This window comes from Panulirus ornatus, chromosome 2 (assembly GCF_036320965.1).
Source record: "Panulirus ornatus isolate Po-2019 chromosome 2, ASM3632096v1, whole genome shotgun sequence".
In the NCBI taxonomy this organism is placed as follows: domain Eukaryota; kingdom Metazoa; phylum Arthropoda; class Malacostraca; order Decapoda; family Palinuridae; genus Panulirus; species Panulirus ornatus.
This window is the reverse complement of record NC_092225.1, coordinates 98,032,977-98,059,423: the sequence shown is the minus strand read 5'-3', so window position 1 is coordinate 98,059,423 and position 26,447 is coordinate 98,032,977.

Genomic DNA, 26,447 nt, shown 5'->3' with positions numbered 1-26,447 from the left:
AAGAAGAAAGTTGAGAGTAAATGTGAATAAGAGCAAGGTTATTAGGTACAGTAGGGGTGAGGGTCAAGTCAATTGGGAGGTGAGTTTGAATGGAGAAAAACTGGAGGAAGTGAAGTGTTTTAGATATCTGGGAGTGGATCTGTCAGCGGATGGAACCATGGAAGCGGAAGTGGATCATAGGGTGGGGGAGGGGGCGAAAATTTTGGGAGCCTTGAAAAATGTGTGGAAGTCGAGAACACTATCTCGGAAAGCAAAAATGGGTATGTTTGAGGGAATAGTGGTTCCAACAATGTTGTATGGTTGCGAGGCGTGGGCTATGGATAGAGATGTGCGCAGGAGGATGGATGTGCTGGAAATGAGATGTTTGAGGACAATGTGTGGTGTGAGGTGGTTTGATCGAGTAAGTAACGTAAGGGTAAGAGAGATGTGTGGAAATAAAAAGAGCGTGGTTGAGAGAGCAGAAGAGGGTGTTTTGAAATGGTTTGGGCACATGGAGAGAATGAGTGAGGAGAGATTGACCAAGAGGATATATGTGTCGGAGGTGGAGGGAACGAGGAGAAGACGGAGACCAAATTGGAGGTGGAAAGATGGAGTGAAGAAGATTTTGTGTGATCGGGGCCTGAACATGCAGGAGGGTGAAAGGAGGGCAAGAAATAGAGTGAATTGGAGTCATGTGGTATACAGGGGTTGACGTGCTGTCAGTGGATTGAAGCAAGGCATGTGAAGCGTCTGGGGTAAACCATGGAAAGCTGTGTAGGTATGTATATTTGCGTGTGTGGACGTGTGTATGTACATGTGTATGGGGGGGGGGGGTTGGGCCATTTCTTTCGTCTGTTTCCTTGCGCTACCTCGCAAACGCGGGAGACAGCGACAAAGTATAAAAAAAAAAAAAAAAAAATATATATATATATATATATATATATATATATATATATATATATATCCTTTAAAACATCATCCTATTCCATGAATTATTGAAAAAAAAGGGATCAATCGAGACGTATTTACGACCATAGTGATTATATACATTTACTCACATAACGCTACCAAGTGACAGTTATTGTATTCTGCTTATACAAAAAGACGACTGAAATCTCTCGTATAACTCGTTCCCCAAAATTGTCGTATCATAACGCGTCTACGACACGTCAAACTTGAAATGAATATAACAAACCATCGTAGCCTAGTTCTCCACACCAGGAGAGATCAATCCCTGGTACGAGCGGAGCAAAATTGATCGAGAGGAAGAGGGAGGAGAAATGTCGACATTTATAATACAACTTTAATTAAAGAGGCTTTCTAACTAGCACATTGGTAGTTTGGACTGTCATACATCTGCATGACAGCAGCATGAGTGTGTGTGGTGGTGTGTGGTGGTGGTGTGGTGGTGTGGTGGTGGTGTGTGGTGGTGTGGTGGTGTGTGGTGGTGGTGTGGTGGTGTGGTGGTGTGTGGTGGTGGTGTGTGGTGGTGGTGTGTGGTGGTGGTGTGGTGGTGTGGTGGTGTGGTGGTGGTGTGTGGTGGTGGTGTGTGGTGGTGGTGTGTGGTGGTGGTGTGGTGGTGTGTGGTGGTGGTGGTGTGTGGTGGTGTGTGGTGGTGTGTGGTGGTGTGGTGGTGTGTGGTGGTGTGTGGTGGTGTGTGGTGGTGGTGTGGTGGTGTGTGGTGGTGTGTGGTGGTGGTGTGGTGGTGTGTGGTGGTGGTGTGTGGTGGTGTGTGGTGGTGGTGTGTGGTGGTGGTGTGGTGGTGTGTGGTGGTGTGTGGTGGTGTGGTGGTGGTGTGTGGTGGTGTGTGGTGGTGTGGTGGTGTGTGGTGGTGTGGTGGTGTGTGGTGGTGTGTGGTGGTGGTGGTGTGGTGGTGTGTGGTGGTGTGTGGTGGTGTGTGGTGGTGTGGTGGTGGTGTGTGGTGGTGGTGTGTGGTGTGGTGGTGGTGGTGTGTGGTGGTGTGGTGGTGGTGTGTGGTGGTGTGTGGTGGTGGTGTGTGGTGGTGTGTGGTGGTGTGTGGTGGTGTGTGGTGTGTGGTGGTGGTGTGTGGTGGTGGTGTGGTGGTGGTGTGTGTGGTGGTGGTGTGGTGGTGTGTGGTGGTGGTGTGTGGTGGTGTGTGGTGTGTGGTGGTGTGTGGTGGTGTGTGGTGGTGTGGTGGTGTGTGGTGGTGGTGTGGTGGTGTGGTGGTGTGTGGTGGTGTGTGGTGGTGTGTGGTGGTGGTGTGTGGTGGTGTGTGGTGGTGTGTGTGGTGGTGTGTGGTGTGTGTGGTGGTGTGTGGTGGTGTGTGGTGGTGTGTGGTGGTGTGTGGTGGTGGTGGTGGTGTGGTGGTGTGTGGTGGTGTGTGGTGGTGGTGTGTGGTGGTGTGTGTGGTGGTGTGTGGTGGTGGTGTGTGGTGGTGGTGTGTGGTGGTGGTGTGTGGTGGTGTGTGGTGGTGGTGTGTGGTGGTGGTGTGTGGTGGTGTGTGGTGGTGTGTGGTGGTGGTGTGTGGTGGTGTGTGGTGGTGTGTGGTGGTGGTGTGTGGTGGTGTGTGGTGGTGTGTGGTGGTGGTGTGTGGTGGTGTGTGGTGGTGGTGTGTGGTGGTGTGTGGTGGTGGTGTGTGGTGGTGTGTGGTGGTGTGTGGTGGTGTGTGGTGGTGGTGTGGTGGTGGTGTGTGGTGGTGTGTGGTGGTGGTGTGTGGTGGTGTGTGGTGGTGGTGTGTGGTGGTGTGTGGTGGTGGTGTGTGGTGGTGTGTGGTGGTGTGTGGTGGTGGTGTGTGGTGGTGTGTGGTGGTGTGTGGTGGTGTGTGGTGGTGTGTGGTGGTGGTGTGTGGTGGTGTGTGGTGGTGGTGTGTGGTGGTGTGTGTGGTGGTGTGTGGTGGTGGTGTGTGGTGGTGTGTGGTGGTGGTGTGTGGTGGTGTGTGGTGGTGGTGTGGTGGTGGTGTGTGGTGGTGTGTGGTGGTGGTGTGTGGTGGTGTGTGGTGGTGTGTGGTGGTGGTGTGTGGTGGTGTGTGGTGGTGTGTGGTGGTGTGTGGTGGTGGTGTGTGGTGGTGTGTGGTGGTGTGTGGTGGTGTGTGGTGGTGGTGTGTGGTGGTGTGTGGTGGTGTGTGGTGGTGTGTGGTGGTGGTGTGGTGGTGTGTGGTGGTGTGTGGTGGTGGTGTGTGGTGGTGGTGGTGTGGTGGTGTGTGGTGGTGGTGTGTGGTGGTGTGTGGTGGTGTGTGGTGGTGGTGTGTGGTGGTGTGTGGTGGTGTGTGGTGGTGGTGTGTGGTGGTGTGTGGTGGTGTGTGGTGGTGTGTGGTGGTGTGTGGTGGTGGTGTGTGGTGGTGTGTGTGGTGGTGTGTGGTGGTGTGTGGTGGTGGTGTGTGGTGGTGTGTGGTGGTGTGTGGTGGTGGTGTGTGGTGGTGTGTGGTGGTGTGTGGTGGTGTGTGGTGGTGTGTGGTGGTGGTGTGTGGTGGTGTGTGGTGGTGTGTGGTGGTGTGTGGTGGTGTGTGGTGGTGTGTGGTGGTGTGTGGTGGTGTGTGGTGGTGTGTGGTGGTGTGTGGTGGTGTGTGGTGGTGTGTGGTGGTGTGTGGTGGTGTGTGGTGGTGTGTGGTGGTGGTGTGTGGTGGTGGTGGTGTGTGTGGTGGTGTGTGGTGGTGGTGTGTGGTGGTGTGTGGTGGTGTGTGGTGGTGGTGTGTGGTGGTGTGTGGTGGTGGTGTGTGGTGGTGTGTGGTGGTGTGTGGTGGTGTGTGGTGGTGGTGTGTGGTGGTGTGTGGTGGTGGTGTGTGGTGGTGGTGTGTGGTGGTGTGTGGTGGTGGTGTGTGGTGGTGTGTGGTGGTGTGTGGTGGTGTGTGGTGGTGGTGTGTGCGTGGGTCGCTACACGTAAACTCAATACGTGGTATAGGTCTGACGTCCGATTTACGATACCTCCTCCTCCAACTCGACCAGATCAATTTATTTTGTTCCACCACCATCACCACAACCACCATCACAACCTCTCGGGTTTCTATTTATTTTGTTCCACCACCATCACAACCTCTCGGGTTTCTATTTATGTTGTTCCACCACCATCATCACCATCACCACAACCTCTCGGGTTTCGCTGATCTCGACCAGGCTAGGTGCTGTTTGCAGACCCCGACGCCTCGGAAGAGCAAGCCCTCACTGAGCCAGCGTTTACCCAAGACACTTTCTTGAAAACCTCACAATCATCCAAAAGATTGGCCAATAAAGCACTCACGGGATTGCTTGTCATGTCGCTCAGCTCAAGGAGGAATGCGATTGTTAAATGGTTTTTATCTGTGAAGCAACGTTTTCATATATGAATATGGTTTGGTCACATGGAGAGAATGAGTGAAGAAAGATTGACCAAGAGGATATATGTGTCAGAGGTGGAGGGAACGAGGAGAAGTGGGAGACCAAATTGGAGGTGGAAAGATGGAGTGAAAAAGATTTTGAGTGATCGGGGCCTGAACATGCAGGAGGGTGAAAGGAGGGCAAGGAATAGAGTGAATTAGAACGATGTGGTATACCGGGGCCGACGTGCTGTCAATGGATTGAACCTGGGCATGTGAAGCGTCTGAGGTAAACCATGAAAAGTTCTGTGGGGCCTGGATGTGGAAAGGGAGCTGTGGTTTCGGTGCATTATTACATGACAGCTAGAGACTGAGTGTGAACGAAAGTGGCCTTTGTTGTCTTTCCTAGCGCTACCTCGCGCACATTTGGGGGGAGGGGGTTGTTATTTCATGTGTGGCGGGGTGGCGATGGGAATGAATAAAGGCAGATAGTATGAATTATGTACATGTGTATATATGTATATGTCTGTGCGTGTATATATATGTATACACTGAGATGTATAGGTATGTATATTTGCGTGTGTGGACGTGTATGTATATACACGTGTATGTGGATGGGTTGGGCCATTCTTTTGTATGTTTCCTTGCGCTACCTCGCTAACGCGGGAGACAGCGACAAAGCAAAATAATATATATATATATATATATATATATATATATATATGCGAACAAAGTTCATCTGAACGCGCACTTTCATAGAACATACAAACCTCCAACAGCCAGGATCGAACCCGGGCCCCCTGTGCAACAGGCGGGAGCGCTACCGCTAGGGTATGATCGCCCCTAATAGGGAAATGACTATTCGAATACTATGTACTTGAATACCCTTCGTCTCACGTTGGCGAGCAACGGGGTCTACACCGGTCATTTCCCATCAGGCTCACACAGCCAGCAAGCAGATACGCGATCATAGCCTAGCGGTAGCGCTCCCGCCTGTTGCACAGGGGGTCCCGGGTTCGATCCTGGCTGTTGGAGGTTTTGTATGTTCTATGAAGGTGCGCGTTCATATGCACTATGTTCGTATTCATATACCTCCGCGTCGTACAGTTAGGTTCGGTAAAATGCGATCCTGCTGGCTGTGCGCAGAAATGCGCACTACAGTGTTTTATAGAAGTTTGGCCTTTCCTATAATTACGCATATGAATGTTTGCAACATTCCCGTGCACTTCCTTCGTAATTTTCGTTATGCTACAAAGCCTCGTTCGCTATATGACAAAGCCTATGAGGGTATTATCTCCACCGCCACGAAACACTGCGCGCGCACAAGTGATACACACGAAAAGAAATAAATAACATCAAATACGAAGCGGATTAAATTGATAAGAACTTGAGCCTTATATATATATATTTTTTTTTTCTAAATCTAAATTCTATTTCCGGTTGTAAGAATAGCCATCAGACAATGCACTGATTTAAATATAAATTATTTGATACTGTTTATGCTGATAATGTGTCTTAACTAAAGGCGTAATTCATAGAAATAAATACCGAATAATAATGGCCATAATCACATGATGACAATTAATGTACCATCATTTAAGCACACAAAAACGTTATGACTAGGAATTAGTTTAGTACACAGAATTACCTGCAGTACTCATAACTCACTGCTAACCTCAGTCAAACCCAATATATATATATACTTAGAAAAGCAAATGGATTTGTATGTAGCATTTATGGATCTGGAGAAGGCATATGATAGAGTTGATAGAGATGCTCTGTGGAAGGTATTAAGAATATATGGTGTGGGAGGAAAGTTGTTAGAAGCAGTGAAAAGTTTTTATCGAGGATGTAAGGCATGTGTACGTGTAGGAAGAGAGGAAAGCGATTGGTTCTCAGTGAATGTAGGTTTGCGGCAGGGGTGTGTGATGTCTCCATGGTTGTTTAATTTGTTTATGGATGGGGTTGTTAGGGAGGTAAATGCAAGAGTTTTGGAAAGAGGGGCAAGTATGAAGTCTGTTGGGGATGAGAGAGCTTGGGAAGTGAGTCAGTTGTTGTTCGCTGATGATACAGCGCTGGTGGCTGATTCATGTGAGAAACTGCAGAAGCTGGTGACTGAGTTTGGTAAAGTGTGTGGAAGAGAAAGTTAAGAGTAAATGTGAATAAGAGCAAGGTTATTAGGTAGAGTAGGGTTGAGGGTCAAGTCAATTGGGAGGTGAGTTTGAATGGAGAAAAACTGGAGGAAGTGAAGTGTTTTAGATATCTGGGAGTGGATCTGGCAGCGGATGGAACCATGGAAGCGGAAGTGGATCATAGGGTGGGGGACGGGGGCGAAAATTCTGGGGGCCTTGAAGAATGTGTGGAAGTCGAGAACATTATCTCGGAAAGCAAAAATGGGTATGTTTGAAGGAATAGTGGTTCCAACAATGTTGTATGGTTGCGAGGCGTGGGCTATGGATAGAGTTGTGCGCAGGAGGATGGATGTGCTGGAAATGAGATGTTTGAGGACAATGTGTGGTGTGAGGTGGTTTGATCGAGTGAGTAACGTAAGGGTAAGAGAGATGTGTGGAAATAAAAAGAGCGTGGTTGAGAGAGCAGAAGAGGGTGTTTTGAAGTGGTTTGGGCACATGGAGAGAATGAGTGAGGAAAGATTGACCAAGAGGATATATGTGTCGGAGGTGGAGGGAACGAGGAGAAGAGGGAGACCAAATTGGAGGTGGAAAGATGGAGTGAAAAAGATTTTGTGTGATCGGGGCCTGAACATGCAGGAGGGTGAAAGGAGGGCAAGGAATAGAGTGAATTAGAGCGATGTGGTATACCGGGGTTGACGTGCTGTCAGTGGATTGAATCAAGGCATGTGAAGCGTCTGGGGTAAACCATGGAAAGCTGTGTAGGTATGTATATTTGCGTGTGTGGACGTATGTATATACATGTGTATGGGGGGGGGTTGGGCCATTTCTTTCGTCTGTTTCCTTGCGCTACCTCGCAAACGCGGGAGACAGCGACAAAGTATAATATATATAAAATATATATATATATATATATATATATATATATATATATATATATATATATATATATATATATATATATATACACGGAAGCCCACGATACAACCAGAATAACTCAGTTTACCCTCATCAGACAGAGTAACTTACAGTTTTCTTCCTCAATACCTGAATTTCCCTCGACTTGAACAACACGAATTACTTAGCAAAGCGAAACATCACCAGAACAACACACACACACACACACGTACGTGTTGGCCTGGGCGAGTGGTGGTGGTGTTCAGGTATAGGGGTGCGTGACGTAGGGATAGCAAGCCAAGTGGTTTCGAACGAAATATATAAATGTTTGAGCCTACGTTTATTTTTTTTTTAAGACACACCGTTTGAGATTCTAAGGAGTTATTTAGTAGGATCAAGAGTTCCGCACATACACAAGCAGCCAGCTCTCGGGAGCAAAAACCAAAGTAATACCTATAGAAGAGGGAAAGTGAACCAACACTTCCGGCGTAAGGCAAGGGGAGGTCAAGTTTGGGAGTTAGCCTGGGACAAGTTGATAAGTCGGATCGCTTTCGACTCAACTCTGTCCAGTAAGGACGCAGAGTTAGAACCACCTCAGATGTGAGAGCAGTACTCCATACAAAGGACGAATTAATCCTTTGTTTATACGGAGCAACTGTTTGGAAGCGATTTTTCAACGTCTGAAAGGGACTCCCTGTTTCTCAGAGGCAGACTTGGTTATTTCCGTACTATAGGGTCTCCAAGAGATGATGCTAAAGTAATACCGAATATGTTCATTGAGTCAAGAGGTGGAATTATAGAACCGTCTAAGGAGAGAAGGAGAATGGGATGAGTTTTCGATAGAGAGATGGGTAGAAAATGGGTCTTGGAGGCATTCAACTTAACCAGATTTCGTCTTCCCCACTAAGATATCCTGACCAAGTCTGAGTTTATGGAGGAAACTGTGTCGAGACGAGATGCGGATTGAATGAGAGAAGGAGCAGAATTGAAGGATGTGAAGTCGTCAGCGTATGAGTGCATTTGGTTAATTATGGAGACAAAAAATCGTTGAAAAAAAAAAAGGAGGAAATGTGTAGGAGACAGGACAGAACTTTGAGGAACATGGCTGTTGATGGAGAAAGAGAAGGAGAGGCTGATCCACTATTAAACATGGAGATAGATCAGCCAGAGGGGAAGCTAGATATGAAGGAGCAAAGTGAGGAAAGGAAGCCAAAAGAGATGAGACCCCGATGCTATACCCTATCAAAAGCTATGGATATGCTAAACGCAGCTACATAGGATTTCCCTAAACCTTTCACGGATGAAGACCAGACATTAGTAAGATAGGAAAGAATATCACCAGTGGATCTCGCCTAACGGAAGCCATACTGGTGATCAAAGACCGTGAGACTCAAGATACTGTATGGATATGGTAGATGAAGAGGGGTTCAAAGAAGGTGGAAATGGTAGATGTCAGAACAACTGGACGATAGTTAGAGGGACCAGAGCGGTCACGCCTCTTAGGGATAGGATGTACCAACGCATTTCTTCCACGAAGAAGGAAAAATTACGTTTTTATACAGAAACGGAACAGACGAGCAAGCACAGGGGCCAAGTTCAGAGGCAACACACTTTCAGTAGACGGGGATGGAATCCATGCCATCAAGACCATGAGCCTTGCTTGTGTCCAGAGAAAGAAGCGCTTTTCGGAGATCACGCGAGGAAGCATAGGATTAAATAAAGAGGAGCATCAGGGAGTGAAGGTAGATCCACGTTAAGAGGATGACATACGGGAAAACAAAAGAGAAACGCTTCGTTTACAGGAGAGACAGCTATAGGACCGTCAGAACGAAAGTAAAAGGAAAGGCAGAGCGGCAGAAGTTCGTCAGCGAAGTCCGTTAGCTAAAGACCAGAATGAGACCTACAAGTGAAAGACGAGGAGAGGTTAGCCAATCGCACTTCCTCTGAATACAGGAAGGCTTCGCCTCATGGATAACGTAACCTTCATATGTTCACAGGTAGTGATGATCAATGCCTGAATGGGAAGCCAGAAGAGGGAGAGTGTTTTTCCCAAGCCTGATATGCCTGAATGGCCTCAGACCAGGAACGGGTAAACCATGGAGGTCGTCTTAGAAGGACAGTGGATGAATGCTTCCATTCCCACAACAAGGACATACTATGCGTCTGACGGAGACGGAAGCGTCCTCACGTACGTCAGAGGAGAATTTTCGTAAAGTGTTCCAGTCGGTGCTTTGTTTGAGGTGCCAATATTTACGTTTATACGAGGCCAGGCTTGAAATCCAGTGGGGTTAGCACTTCACAAGGCTAGGGCATGAGATCCAGTGGGGTTAGGACATCACAAGGCTAGGCTGGAGATCCAGTGGGGTTAGCACTTCACAAGGCTAGGACTGAGATCCAGTGGGGTTAGCACTTCACAAGGTTGGGCCTGAGATCCAGTGGGGTTAGCACTTCACAAGGTTGGGACTGAGATCCAGTGGGGTTAGCACTTCACAAGGTTGGGCCTGAGATCCAGTGGGGTTAGGACATCACAAGGCTAGGACTGAGATCCAGTGGGGTTAGTACATCACAAGGCCAGGCCTGAGATCCAGTGGGGTTAGCACTTCACAAGGTTGGGCCTGAGATCCAGTGGGGTTAGTACATCACAAGGCCAGGCCTGAGATCCAGTGGGGTTAGCACTTCACAAGGTTGGGCCTGAGATCCAGTGGGGTTAGGACATCACAAGGCTAGGCTGGAGATCCAGTGGGGTTAAGACATCACAAGGCTAGGACTGAGATCCAGTGGGGTTAAGACATCACAAGGCTAGGACTGAGATCCAGTGGGGTTAGCACTTCACAAAGCTAGGCTTAAGATCCAGTGGGTTAACAGTTCACAAGGCCAGGCTTGAGATCCAGTGGGTTAACAGTTCACGGACAATCTTAACTGTAGCCATTTTTCCCCAACACGAAGATTTCTGTCATAAGCAAAGAATGTGAACACGTAAAAAAAAAAATGAAAAAATAAATAAATTAAAAACTTCACAAGTCTACGATAAACGAGATAATCGTTTAACTCACGAGCAAGAATAATAATCATTTATCCAACCTCTTTAGGAGAACATTACACAATTATTTAGGGCAAGAACATACGAGAAAATAAAAAAAAAAAATCAGATGTTTTACGGTGTAGTGCTTGCACAAGCAAAGTTAACAGACAAGCAAGGTTACTCAAAGAAAAAGACTGATTATTTTCGTAGTATGCTTCTGACAACAACAATAATAATAATAATAATAATAGCACAGGGCACCAAGCAGAAAACTGTTGTTATAACACTGACCCAATAATAATAATAGCACAGGGCACCAAGCAGAAAACTGTTGTTACAACCCTGACCCAATGCATAAGCACCGGAAGGCCTAGTTCAAATGTTTACAGAACTAATTGGCCATTGGCGTGTCCATTGCTACGGACTTCGTAAATTTCATGAATTTACCATTGTCTCTTTTAAAAAAAAGAGACTTCTGATTGTGTATTTCGTACTGTTACAGTCCACTAAAAGTCTTTGAACTCTTAAGTGTCAAATTACAGTGACCAAAAACTGAAAAGCATTCGTCACAGTAAAAATACACCAATCCGGTAACGAATCAAATTCAAAACTGTGCTTGTCAAGTCACCAATTCCACTTTAATCCCCTAAAAAAAACAACAATAACAACAACAACAACAACAACAGCTTGGATTCAGCGTTCACGCATGACAGGCATCGTCTCATCAACCACACCCGGGGATGAATCTATGCATGTTTGTGAGACAGTGTGTGTGTGTGTGTTTCCCCAGGTGTTATCTGCATTGTACACTCCATGTGGGTCATTCTGCGAGGCCAGGCGAGGGTTCTGATCACGGCTCGTCCACCTGAAAGTGTGTCCTGGGTGTTGTGGAAATAGGTGTAGTGGGGGTGTTTGTATATATATATATATATATATATATATATTCATACTATTCGCCATTTCCCACGTTAGTGAGGTAGCGTTAAGAACAGAGGACTGAGTCTTTTGAGGGAATATCCTCACCTGGCCCCCTTCTCTGTTCCTTCTTTTGGAAAATTAAAAACGGGAGGGGAGGATTTCCAGCTTCCCCTAGCTCCCTCCCCTTTTAGTCGCCTTCTACGACACGCAGGGAATACGTGGGAAGTATTCTTTCTCCCCTATCCCCAGGGATATATATATATATATATATATATATATATATATATATATATATATATATATATATATATATATATATATATATATATTTTTTTTTTTCAAACTATTCGCCATTTCCCGCGTTAGCGAGGTAGCGTTAAAAACAGAGAACTGGGCCACTGAGGTAATATCCTCACCTGGCCCCCTTCTCTGTTCCTTCTTTTGGAAAATTAAAAAAAATTGAGAGGGGAGGATTTCCAGCCCCCCGCTCCCTCCCCCTTTTAGTCGCCTTCTACGACACGCAGGGAATACGTGGGAAGTATTCTTTCTCCCCTATCCCCAGGGATTATATATATATATATATATGGTCACTAATATGCCAATATATAGGTGGTAGTTTATATACCAATACGCGTAGGATGACATACCAATATCTGGTATATATATGGTATAACTATATTCTTTACCAGTATACTATATAGTAACCAATATACCAACGCGTGTGCGAGACTATGGCGGTGTCCAGGTCATAGCAATGGCTATCACCACATATAAAGGTTAGTTAGAAATCTATAAACATACTAATAGGACTGTCTTGTCTGTATTATATGTATAGCACAGATATTGACCTGTTCGCACGAACAGACCGAACCCTTAACCCGTACAGCATGACTATACGACCCTTGACCCTTGAGCACGACTATACGACCCTTGAGCACGACTAAACGACTCTTGAGCACGACCTAACGACCCTTGAGCACGACTATACGACCCTTGACCACGACTATACGACCCTTGAGCACGACCTAACGACCCTTGACCACGACTATACGACCCCTGAGCACGACTTTACGACCCTTGACCCTTGAGCACGACTATACGACCCTTGAGCACGATTATACGACCCTTGATCACGACTATACGACCCTTGGGCTCGACTTAATTACAGTCATTACAGCCCCAGTTCCTACCCCTTTTGTGCACCCTGTATCCTCTCGTGTGCACCACAGCACAGACGGGAGTGCACAATAAAATACCCAACCCCGTTTTTTGTGGCAAAAACTTTGAAAAAAAATAAGATGTGAAAGCGGTATGGCACTCTGGCTGCTCTTTGTTAAAACATGTGATAGAAAAAAAAGGAAAAAAATAATGGGAAGTCGTATGTTTGAAAGGACTTGAGGTTTCGGTGTTATACAATATCTATATATATCGGTGTGGCTGGAGGGTTAAGACAGCATTACCAGCTATGTTAAAAGGTCGTGGCTTCCTGTCAGCAATATTAACACACACACAGACACACACACACACACACACACACACAGAGAGAGAGAGAGAGAGAGAGAGAGAGAGAGAGAGAGAGAGAGAGAGAGAGAGAGAGAGTTGGCTTTCGAGTTTGGACTGAGCCCAGTCTCATGAGCTGGTGGGGTAAGATAGAACAGCAATAGATAGACATAGAAGATAGATAACCACGCAGCCTTACATTATCCTCCCTAGCCTACCCTCTGGTGGGTGCGTGACCCAGACAGAACTTTGCAGTGTGTACTGTCCACACACACAGCCGCCATCACCCCCTCACCCACCAATAGACCATCACAATATTTATCACAGCAAATGGCATTTTTGGTAGCCACCCGGTAATGAAATCAAACTGGGCCTTTGGGTTTAATTCCTTTTTATTCTATTATATATATTTTTTTTTTCGTTGCCCGGCGGCTTTTAACCGTCGCAAATCACATAACTCCTGTAAACAAACACGGTCGGCCATTGTGAGGCGCGGGCGCGCGCGCGCTTGTCCGTTGCTAGGCGACGACCGCTCACGTGGAACAAGAAAGTCAGCGACTACAATTATCAGCGACCTGTACCGGCGGCGCCCAACCGACCCAAACCACGAATATATTTCTAGACATTTTTTGACTGAAAAAAAATAGAAAATGCCTTGTGGTTGACCAAGTACTTTGTGGTGACCAAGCTTTCCGTATTAGTATTCATTTCTGTTTTTTATGTCAAGAGGTTCCAGTTGTAGTTTATCGAGACTAAAATACTATAATGGACGCAGAGTTAGAGGGAAACTTTGAAATAAAAGGCGTTTGAGGAACGCCAAAAAAAAAAAATAGAAATGGGATTAATCATAGTCATGATGAACGGCTAGTTCTACTCCGGACGAAAAAAAGCTCTTGAACTAGAACTATGTAAATTTGTCCTTTGTTTACATAAAACAAAAACAAAAAAAATGAAGAATCTCATGTCCTCGTTTTCTTCAAGCGTCCGACACGTACATGGCAAAAAATCGCATATTTACCAAATGGCGTCCTAGCTTCGTCTCTTGGTTGTATATCAACTGACTGTTATATTTCTCTCTTGGTGTCTCCCCTGATGATGTGATTATTACACGAAAGTGCACTTGGGAACTTATCGTGTTTCATTTTCCCCGTGGACTCATAGGTATATCTTGATCACGCGCAAAATTGTGATCCTTTCCAATATATATATATAAAATATCACTTGGTGTAACTGCTGTTCAGCACCACCTGCAGACAGAGCTGCAGTGAGCAGTGGCGTCATATAAATGGACTTTACACAACCAGGAAGGAGTGACAAGTCACGACAACACAGAGCAAAATCATCCGTGTCAACTAGACTTTTGAGCCAAAACTTCCAGCTCACAGAAAACGGCTCATGACACACCGTCATAATCAAGACGAAACATAACAAAGACTGACACACACACACACACACACACACACACACACACACACACAATAAAAAAAACTATAATTTGGACCTCAGCAAAAAAGAAAAAAAACACAGGACTGGTTGTACTGCCGACCCGAACATACACGAAAGCCTTAGAATAGCTGGACATGGAAAGGGGGGAGAGAGAGAGAGAGAGAGAGACAGAGAGAGAGAAAGAGAGAGAGAGAGAGAGAGAGAGAGAGAGAGAGAGAGAGAGAGAGAGAGAGAGAGAGAGTCTTAAAAAAAATTCATGCACATATGTTTCTCAAACCAATTACTAGGGCAAAAAAAAAAAAAAATATATATATATATATATATATATATATATATATATATATATATATATATCAAAAGGCATGGTAGAACGTACGAATATATAAATGTCTATTTATGTTTTGTTATACTTAATCGCCGTTTCCCGCGTCAGCGAGGTAGCGCCAGGAAACAGACGAAGAATGGCCTAACCACTCGTATAAACACCCATACCCGCACATATGGATACATGTACATACACAAACATATACATATACACACATGTACATATTCATACTTGCCTTCATCCATTCCTGTCGCTACCCCGCCACACAGTAAACAGCACCCCCCCCCCCCACCCTCAGCGAGTTAGCACCAGGAAAAGACAAAAAAAAAAGGCCACACTATCTCGCACTCAGTCTCTAGCTGTCATGTGTAATGCACCGAAATATATACACATATATATATATATATCCTCCCTGGGGATAGGGGAGAAAGAATACTTCCCACGTATTCCCTGCGTGTCGCAGAAGGCGACTAAAAGGGGAGGGAGCTAGGGGAGCTGGTACTAATCCCCTCTCGTTTTTACTTTTCCAAAGAAGGAACAGAGAAGGGGGCCAAGTGAGGATATTCTCTCTTAGGCTCAGTCCTCTGTTCCCGACGCTACCTCGCTGACGCGGAAAATGGCGAATATGTAAGAAAAAAAAAATATATATATATAGATAGATAGATCAGACAGGTAGACACGAGTGTCACGGAAGATTTGTCCAAGCACTTGCGCCGTTGCCCTTGTCCTGTGTGCGCGGCCACGGAATGTCTCAGAATAGACCAGCCAATTAGAGGGAGGCTTGGGGTGAGGGAGGGTAGAGGGGAGGAGGAGGGGAGGAGATTTCCCAATACTTCTGAGCCGGTTATTGGAGCGACTTGATAATACTTTAAATTTGCCAGAATCCGCCTGTAATAATGAGGAGGCCTGTCTGATTAAAGGATGCCACGGCATTTCTAATACGCCAGAGCCTCCACGTCAATCAGGCCTTGTGGTGGGGGGGAGGGGGGGAGGGGAGGGCTTGGGGAGGGGCTGGCTGGCTGGCTGGCTTGGGGAAGGCTGGCTGGCTGGCTGGCTTGGGGAAGGCTGGCTGGCTGGCTTGGGGAAGGCTGGCTGGCTTGGGGAGGGCTGGCTTCCTGGCTTGGGGAAGGCTGGCTTCCTGGCTTGGGGAGGGGGCTGGCTGGCTTGGGGAAGGGGGCTGGCTTGGGGAGGGGCTGGCTGGGGCTGGCTGGCTGGTGGGCTTATTCCAGACGTATTGCAGTGAGGGGCCAGGTCGTCTGATCTGCACACCCTATTTATAAGTCAACTTGTCTCGCATGAAAAAGTTGCAAGGGTAAGACACCCCCAGTTTCCCCACGAGGGAATTACGGACGATTAGCGTTCTGAGAACTACCCATGGGTAGTTAGGGAGTCTTTTCATGGTTCTGGGTGTGGGTGGGTAGGTGGGTGGGAGGGTGTGTGTGTATGTGTGTGTTTGTGTGTGTGGGTGGGTGGGTAGGTGTATGTGGGTGTGTGTTTGTGGGTGTGTGTGTGTGTGTGGGTGGGTCTGTGTGGGTGGTGTGGGTGTGTGTGTGTGGGTGGGTGAGTGTGTGTGTGTGTGGGTGTGTGTGTGTGGGTGGGTGTGAGTGTGTGTAGGTGGGTGGGTGTATGTGTGTGTGTGTGTGGGTGGGTGTGTGTGTGTGGGTGGGTGTGTGTGTGGGTGGGTGGGTGGTGTGGTGTGTGTGTGTGTGGGGTGGGTGTGTGTGTGTGTGTGTGTGTGTGTGTGTGTGTGTGTGGGTGGGTTAGTGGGTGGTGGTGGTGGGAATAAAAAAACTTGATGTTGGCACACAGCCGTCTGTAAATAAACTTAAGCTGTGGGGGCAAGTGTCTCAAAAAGCTTAAGCTGACGGAGCGACTTCAAAATAGAGACATTAACGGGGTTGGCCAGCTTTGAGATAAGATTAGGAACATCGATAATATTTCTTCCTTGACCTGGGTCGTTTGATCAACACGACCAACATGGTTTCGTAATCCAAATTACACAGATTCTAATCAAAGTAAATACACAGGCGTTAGTTAGAAGACTCGCTGGGTTTTTTTTTTTGAAGACGTTCACCCAAATTTCTTCGAGGGGTACGTTATTCATAACCGCAATGCTAGTCAAACTCTCCCAGATAAGAGAATATGCTACAGTTTACGTTCACACGTAGAGAACAAGAATAATCGGGAAGTCTTATGTTAAGAACAACTTTGATATATAAAACAGACGTAATTGTAATTAATTCAATATTTATAAAACATACGTAACTGCAATTAATTTCATATATATATATATATATATATATATATATATATATATATATATATATATATATATATATATATATAAAACAGACGTAATTGCAATTAATCTATATATTTTTTTTTTCTTTTTTTTGCTTTGTCGCTGTCTCCCGCGTCTGCGAGGTAGCGCAAGGAAACAGACGAAAGAAATGGCCCAACCCACCCCCATACCCATATATATATATATATATATATATATATATATATATAAAACAGACGTAATTGTAATTAAGAAATCATGGCCTCACGGGCCACATGCACAGTGAGTGTATATGTGGTCTTAGAATTATCTTTAACACCCGAAGATGTTAAAGATAATTTCAGTTGTTGGATGAAAACTTGCCAACGTTGACGGCCTTAATGACCCTGGTAGTTGATAAGTCCAACCAACCAGCTACCCAACCAACCAACTACCCAACCAACCAGCCAACTAACCAGCTACCCAACCAACCCAACTAACCAGCTATCCAACCAACCAACCAGCCAACCAACTAACCAGCTACCCAACCAACCAACCAGCCAACCAACCAACTAACCACCTACCCAACCAGCCAACCAACTAACCAGCTACCCAACCAACCAACCAACTAAGCACCTACCCAACCAGCCAACCAACTAACCAGCTACCCAACCAACCAACCAACCAACCAACCAACCAACTAACCACCTACCCAACCAGCCAACCAACTAACCAGCTACCCAACCAACCAACCAGCCAACCAACCAACTAACCACCTACCCAACCGGCCAACCAACTAACCAGCTACCCAACCAACCAACCAACCAGCCAACTAACCACCTACCCAACCAGCCAACCAACTAACCAGCTACCCAACCAACCAACAAACCAACTAACCACCTACTCAACCAGCCAACCAACTAGCCAACCACCCAACTAACAAGCTATCCAACCAACCAGCCAACCAGCTATCCAACCAACCAGCCAACCAGCTACCTAACCAGCCAGCCAGCCAACCAACAGTGTTTCCACAAGGTGGGCAGCCCAGCCTCCTCAAACCTTCCTCATTTATGCATTGTGATGTACATTCTTCTCTTGGTACTCTTAACCCAATCTAACACACATACCCCCTGGGACGAATGTTCATACACCTGGCTAACAACAGGCATCGTTAGAGAGTAATGTATTAGGTGGCATTAGAACTGAACTGAACAAACTAATATTGTCGAAAGACTTAAGAGGTGGTTTAGAACACGAGAGCCTTAATTAAAGATCCCAGCCGTCACTAAGGCCTGAGGCCCAGATAACCAACGTGAGAATATAGCCTATACTGAAGCAGTCAGGTCGAACCCTTTGCATATAATACAATGCCACCTCCCAAGGACCCTCTAGCGACTCAGTCTTCTAGTCTTTCAAGCCCACACACACGGCTTAGAATAAACTTAACCAGTTCTAAAAATGCCAAGACATTATGTAGGGTGTATTCGAATCCTTTTATAACCTTGGGAATATAAATTTAGCATCGCGACAACACTGCCTATTCAAAACAGAAGACAGTCTGGATGATACGAACCTTCAAGACGAGAGATACTAAACTGCTATAGTGAGTCTCTTAATGGTGCAAAGCTTTTGAGTAGAATACACTTCCGACAGACTTTCAGGTTAAAGAAACGACCACGTAAAAAAAAAAAGAAAAAAAAATATATGGCGTCTTAGCTTCGTCTCTTCGATGTATATCAACTGACTGTTATATTTCTCTCTTGTGTCTCCCCTGATGATGTGATTATTACACGAAAGTGCACTTGGGAACTTTTCGTGTTTCATTTTCCCCGTGGACTCATAGGAATATATACATATATATATATATATATATATATATATATATATATATATATATATATATATATATATATATTCCACAGTCGACACGGCGAAATACATCACAATTTACTCGAAACATTTCCACTCTTCCCAATTTTCGCTCGATAATAAGTTCCCTCCTCCCATACGACAGACTGGCAAGTCTGCCAAATGTTACTACTGAAATAGGAAGGTAGAGTAAGAGGAAACACTTAAAAGAATGAAAAAAAAATCGCGGTTCAAACAGAAACATTAAGATTTTCCCATACCCACCAGGAAAAGGTTATGGCTATTTGAGAGTTGGAAGACATTTTTACGGCCAAAACAGAACATATACATAACCGAAATGACCCGACCAACATCGCACGACCGTCCTCCCAAGTTTCCCAACCCATTCCACACTCACTTGGAACCGTATATACACCCCCAGGCATGTACGGGTCACCCTTTCTCTTCTCGGATCTAGCTGGAAAACCACCTTCTCTCTCTCTCTCTCTCTCTCTCTCTCTCTCTCTCTCTCTCTCTCTCTCTCTCTCTCTCTCTCTCTCTCCCTCCAGCAATGTAAACACCGATTTAACACATTAAACACGACCCCTCATACTAGAGATATGCCACTTCTACACTGAAGACAGCGAACACTTCCTCCATGAGTCGTTCTCTGCTCATCCCTCCAAAAGAAATCAGACACACACTACTTGATCGCCGCTTCCTTCATTAGCGTAGTAGCTCTAGTAATGTCGAAGAAAGGTCGCATCCGCTCACATAGTTGCCATACTCTTGCTGTCATGTATAATGCACCGAAACCACAGCTCCCTGTCCACGTCCAGGCCCCACATAGCTTTCCATGGTTTACCCCGGACGCTTCACATGCCCTGGTTCAGTCCACTAACATCATGTCGACCCCTGTATACCACATCGTTCCAATTCACTCTATCTCGTGGACGCCTTTCACCATCCTGCATGTTTTATATATATATATATATATATATATATATATATATATATATATATATATATATATATATATATATATATATATATATATGGCATATGACAGAGTTGATAGAGATTCTCTGTGGAAGGTATTAAGAATATATGGTGCGGGAGGCAAGTTGTTAGAAGCAGTGAAAAGTTTTTATCGAGGATGTAAGGCATGTGTACATGTAGGAAGAGAGGCAAGTGATTGGTTTTCAGTGAATGTAGGTTTGCGGCAGGGGTGTGTGATGTCTCCATGGTTGTTTAATTTGTTTATGGATGGGGTTGTTAGGGAGGTGAATGCAAGAGTTTTGGAAAGAGGGGCAAGTATGAAGTCTGTTGGGGATGAGAGAGCTTGGGAAGTGAGTCAGTTGTTGTTCGCTGATGATACAGCGCTGGTGGCTGATTCATGTGAGAAACTGCAGAAGCTGGTGACTGAGTTTGGTAAAGTGTGTGAAAGAAGAAAGTTAAGAGTAAATGTGAATAAGAGCAAGGTTATTAGGTACAGTAGGGTTGAGGGTCAAGTCAATTGGGAGGTAAGTTTGAATGGAGAAAAACTGGAGGAAGTGAAGTGTTTTAGATATCTGGGAGTGGATCTAGCAGCGGATGGAACCATGGAAGCGGAAGTGGATCATAGGGTGGGGGAGGGGGCGAAAATCCTGGGAGCCTTGAAGAATGTGTGGAAGTCGAGAACATTATCTCGGAAAGCAAAAATGGGTATGTTTGAAGGAATAGTGGTTCCAACAATGTTGTATGGTTGCGAGGCGTGGGCTATGGATAGAGTTGTGCGCAGGAGGATGGATGTGCTGGAAATGAGATGTTCGAGGACAATGTGTGGTGTGAGGTGGTTTGATCGAGTAAGTAACGTAAGGGTAAGAGAGATGTGTGGAAATAAAAAGAGCGTGGTTGAGAGAGCAGATGAGGGTGTTTTGAAATGGTTTGGGCACATGGAGAGAATGAGTGAGGAAAGATTGACCAAGAGGATATATGTGTCGGAGGTGGAGGGAACGAGGAGAAGTGGGAGACCAAATTGGAGGTGGAAAGATGGAGTGAAAATGATTTTGTGTGATCGGGGCCTGAACATGCAGGAGGGTGAAAGGAGGGCAAGGAATAGAGTGAATTGGATCGATGTGGTATACCGGGGTTGACGTGCTGTCAGTGGATTGAATCAGGGCATGTGAAGCGTCTGGGGTAAACCATGGAAAGCTGTGTAGGTATGTATATTTGCGTGTGTGGACGTATGTATATACATGTGTATGGGGGTGGGTTGGGCCATTTCTTTCGTCTGTTTCCTTGCGCTACCTCGCAAACGCGGGAGACAGCGGAAAAAAAAAAAAAAAAAAATATATATATATATATATATATATATATATATATATATATATATATATATATATATATATATATATATATACATATATATATATATATATATATATATATATATATATATATATATATATATATATATATATATATATATATATATATATATATATATATCTTTCAAAGTATTCGCCACTTCTATATATATATATATATATATATATATATATATATATATATATATATATATGATTGCCCCAACTGGTTTCTAGGAAAGAATCCTGGTGTGACTAAATATCTGCTTTCTAGAAGCTCCTGCGGTCCAAGACTGCGCTACTTTCAGTAGCAGGGAAATGATGAAGTCCTCTTTTCTTTCCCGTTTTTCTTTTTTTTACTAGACTTTATTCCTAATGATACAGTCTCGCCAAAGGTGACATTTCCCTCCCGGTCAACATACTGGTCTTTGTGCACTAAATACGTGACTTGTCAGTCTGCATCACGCCACGTCATGTTTGTGGAACTGACCTGTTCTTGAACCACACAGAGCCGTGAACAAAGAACTGTCGATGGGTCGCTCGCCTTTTCCAATATCTTCCTCAGTCTCGATGAAGATATAGAGAGAGTAAATCTTCCCCAGAACATGAAGGTTGTGGTTAATGCAGGCATTTCCTTATTTCCTTCCTGGTTCACAGAGTTAGTTCCCCCAATATGGCAAAATGTAACGGTCGACTCTCCTGCCACCTCAGTCGTTTGAAAGAAAAAAAAATTAGTCTTTTTCATTAACCGTCTATTCACGATACGGATTGTCTATCACCAGGGGAATTATCTACTCTTGTACTAAGCTTTCTACCTCAAAAAAAGGGAGGAAAAGTCGGGGTCAGTTTCCCCCCAGATGAAAATGACTTTCGCTTGATCCCGCTTCCTTCGTTTTCTATCATGATGGCCACCAGAGCACATCACTCGATCGCTCAGAACCCATTCATATGTTTTTTCCTTCATCGCCGAATGGCTTCGCCTTACCAACAAGCTCTGTACTGTAGAGCTAGGTAGAGTCTACATGGCTCTGTGGGTAGACTGTCACATGAATGGAGAGAATGTTCTTTCGTCCTTACGGTGAAAAAAAAAGGGGAGGGGATCTAAATTCTTCTATCCACAAGATAACAAACATATTTCTTGTATGTGCAGAGTTGATGGAGGGTAAGGAGACTATGTTAGTTGTTCAAGCTGGTGTTCACGGGATAAATCAAGCGTTCACCCCATCACAGACATAACACCAGCTTTCACCAGTAAAAAAAGGGAGGGGAGGTTGAAGCATTTCAACTCCTCGACACTTGCTCTTTGGGATTTAAATGTTACTTGTTATGTAGATTCCCAGAAATATTTCCTCACTACCTTTACCGAGACGTGTACAAGAAAAAAAAAAAAAAAACTAAGACTTTTTCAACCACTAAACTCTGTATGTTGCCCCATGTATGTCTTTGTTGTGCATTGATGTTAATGTTTTAGACATTATTTGCATCAATAAACTTGCCAGTGGGGTCAAAACAAGTGATGGTCATGTGGATATGCATCTGATCTATCAAGTCATATCCCCCCCAAAAAAAACACTTTCAAAACAAAACGCTTCATAAGCTTTAAAGAGACAAGAGTCAGACACCAATATCTTGCTGTATTTACTTACGTGTGTCATACGTTGGAACGTCCCGTCTTGATTTAGCCGTCCTCATGACTACTCCCTTCTTTTTATTTAATTCAGCAGTTAATAATACACTCATAGTACTTTAAACCAGTCAGTATGATAGTTTTATCAGGATCGGTGGCACGACCAACACTTCCAAACCAGCGAGGATGGATAACTGAATGAGGTATTTACAGGGAGCGAGACACCTGTCAAATTTGGACCTTCTCCATGCAGACACCAAGGAGGAAATTTTGCAGACATCATAAGAACATTATTAAATGCTGTAGAATAATCTTAGATCCCAAGTTGGAATTGACAAAGTAGGATTAGAAACCTTATCTGGTTGTGTTCCAGGATGGCGCGCGCCATCTGCCGACAAACTCGGCGCTAGAGATCAATACCTTGTGGCATCTATACTTTGCGAAACTGGGATGATTGTTTACGGTATTTCACAACTTTTCGTTCACGCTTCCATGAACAAACTATGAAACTTTGTTGCTATTGTCATAATTAGAACCAATTAATGAGTACCTAATGTATATAATAGCACTCACCGTTCATTTTCTGGAGTGTGGGTCTTCAAAATAATCATAAATCCCCTTGTCTGATCAAGAATAACAGCCGTCGTACCGTTTTGAAGAAAAGTGACATAGTTCGAGCATCCATATGCTTGACCGGGGAAGTTGAATCTGCAAAATAACAAATACAACTTGGCTTATATATTCCTTGTAACTTTTCAATATTAAGACTATGTTCAAAGGGAGAGTCCTTCCTTCCTATATCATATCCTCATGCTGGATGCTTCTAAACTTTATGACAGTGTGTGTGCAGCTGTCTATTAAATGAAACTTCGTTTAAGAACGTTTTTGATAAAGCTTTTTCTAAATTGTTTATATAGATTCTCTTTTATTCAATTTACAATGGAAGGAGCGCAGCGATCCATGACTTCATCTACAGTCTGCAATTGAAGAGTAATCAAATACATCCTTATGAAATGGGTAGTAGTAATTGCTAATTAAAGCCGTTAGATATCAGTGTGCCTTTGTTTTGCTTCGAATATTCTGAATCTCACATTGACAATTAGATTCACGGGAAAATATATCTAAATCACAAGGAAAATAGTTTACCACAAAAAATCAAAGAGAGCGTACTGGAAATGTCTATCACAGAAAATGTTAATGTGAGATAAGACGATTCTACTTTAAATAGTATATATATATATATATATATATATATATATATATATATATATATATATATATATATATATATATATATTATAGGCATGTACAGAGCACCAGACTGCGGAAGAGCAGTGTGGTTTCAGAAGTGGTAGAGGATGTGTGGATCAGGTGTTTGCTGTGAAGAATGTATGTGAGAAATACTTAGAAAAGCAAATGGATTTGTATGTAGCATTTATGGATCTGGAGAAGGCATATGATAGAGTTGATAGACATGCTCTGTGGAAGGTATTAAGAATATATGGTGTGGGAGGCAAGTTGTTAGAATAGGTGAAAAGTATGATAAAAGATCTAAATAGAATATATATATATATATATATATATATATATATATATATATATATATATATATATATATATATATATATATATTCGCCATTTCCCGGGCCCTAATTAGAATATGAGATATAAATGTTTCATCATTAAGGTTTTTATTGCATAAATGGACGCATAAGATTAATTTGTATGGTCCTATATAGTTATCTTCTCACCGTATATATATATATATATATATATATATATATATATATATATATATATATATATATATATATTATTTTTTATTATACTTTGTCGCTGTTTCCCGCATTCGAAGTAGCGCAAGGAAACAGACGAAAGAATGACCCAACCGAACCCACATACACATGTATATACATACACGTCCACACACGCACATATACATGCCTATACATATCAACGTATACATAGATATACACACACAGGCATATGCATATATACACATGTACATAATTCATACTGTCTGCCCTTATTCATTAATGTCGCCACCTCGCCACACATGAAATGACAACCCCATCCCCCCGCATGTGCGCGAGGTAGCGCTAGGAAACGACAACAAAGGCCACATTCGTTCACACTCGGTCTCTAGCTGTCATTTATAATGCACCGAAACTACAGCTCCCTTTCCACATCCAGGCCCCACACAACTTTCCATTGTTTACCCCAGTCGCTTCACATGCCCCGGTTCAATCCATTGACAGCACGTCGACCCTGGTATACCACATCGTTCCAATTCACTCTATTCCTTGCACGCCTTTCACCCTCCTGCATGTTCAGGCCCCGATCACTCAAAATCTTTTTCACTCCATCTCTCCACCTCCAATTTGGTCTCCCACTTCTCCTCGTTCCCTCCACCTCTGACACATATATCCACTTTGTCAATCTTTCCTCACTCATTCTCTCCATGTGCCCAAACCATTTCAAAACACCCTCTTCTGCTCTCTCAACCGCACTCTTTTTATTACCACACATCTCTTACCCTTTTATTACTTACTCGATCAAACCACCTCACACCACATATTGTCCTCAAACATATCATTTCCACCACATCCACCCTCCTTTGCACAACCCACGCCTCGCAACCATATAAAATTGTTGGAACCACTATTTCTTCAAACATACCCATATTTGCTTTCTGAGATAAAGTTCTCGCCTTCCACACATTTTTCAACGCTCCCAGAACTTCCACCCCCTCCCCCACCCTGTAACTCACTTCCGCCTCCGTGACTCCATCCGCTGCCAAATCCACTCCCAGATATCTAAAACACTTCACTTCCTCCAGTTTTTCTCCATTCAAACTTGCCTCCCAATTCACTTGTCCCTCATCTCTACTGTACCTAATAACCTTACTCTTATTCACATTTACTCTCAGCTTTCTTCTTTCACACACTTTACCAAACTCAGTCACCAGCTTCTGCAGTTTCTCACATGAATCAGCCACCAGCACTGTATCATCAGCGAACAACAGCTGACTCACTTCCCAAGCTTTCTCATCCACAACAGACTGCATACTTGCCCCTCTCTCCAAAACTCTTGCATTCACCTCCCTAACAACCCCATCCATAAACAAATTAAACAACCATGGAGACATCACGCACCCCTGCCGCAAACCGACATTCACTGAGAACCAATCACTTTCCTCTCTTCCTACTCGTACACATGCCTTACATCCTCGATAAAAAAACTTTTCACTGCTTCTAACACCCCGCCTCCCTCTTAGGCTCAGTCCTCTTTTCTTAGCGCTACCTCGCTAACGCTGGAAATGGCGAATATGTATAAGATATATATTAAAAAACGAGCAGCATGTTCTGTTTTTTTTATAAATGAATTGTTTCATTATTATTATACAACTTTCTCGAACATGAATTCAATCACCACAGAAAAAAAAGAGAAAAAGTAAAATAAAAATTACTCGCACGTATTTAACCTTAACAAACATCTGTCCATCATTAAATACATTTATTGGTAATGACGAGCGATTCATAAATCCCTTACTACCTCGTCAATTATGACATGAATTACTTTGGATGTTGGATGGGGTAATCTGATAAGGATGGGGCGTTCCTCGCACTCAAGGGTGTGAAGTTCACATCAGTAACAGTATCAGATAAGCGGCGTCTGTGACAGCACACGGCGCCATTGTGAAGGGCAAGAAAGACCGTGTTATCTACGAGGTTCACTACGGGGGTCGACCAGTGTTCGAAATGGACGATGAGCTGGCCCGAGGATCGAAGAACTATTAGTACTGTGTCATGCGCATACTTCAGCCGATTTTGGATATTTTGTTTTAGTTTTTGTTTTTCTTTTGATATTGGAATGAGGAGGGAACCCATGGATCAGTT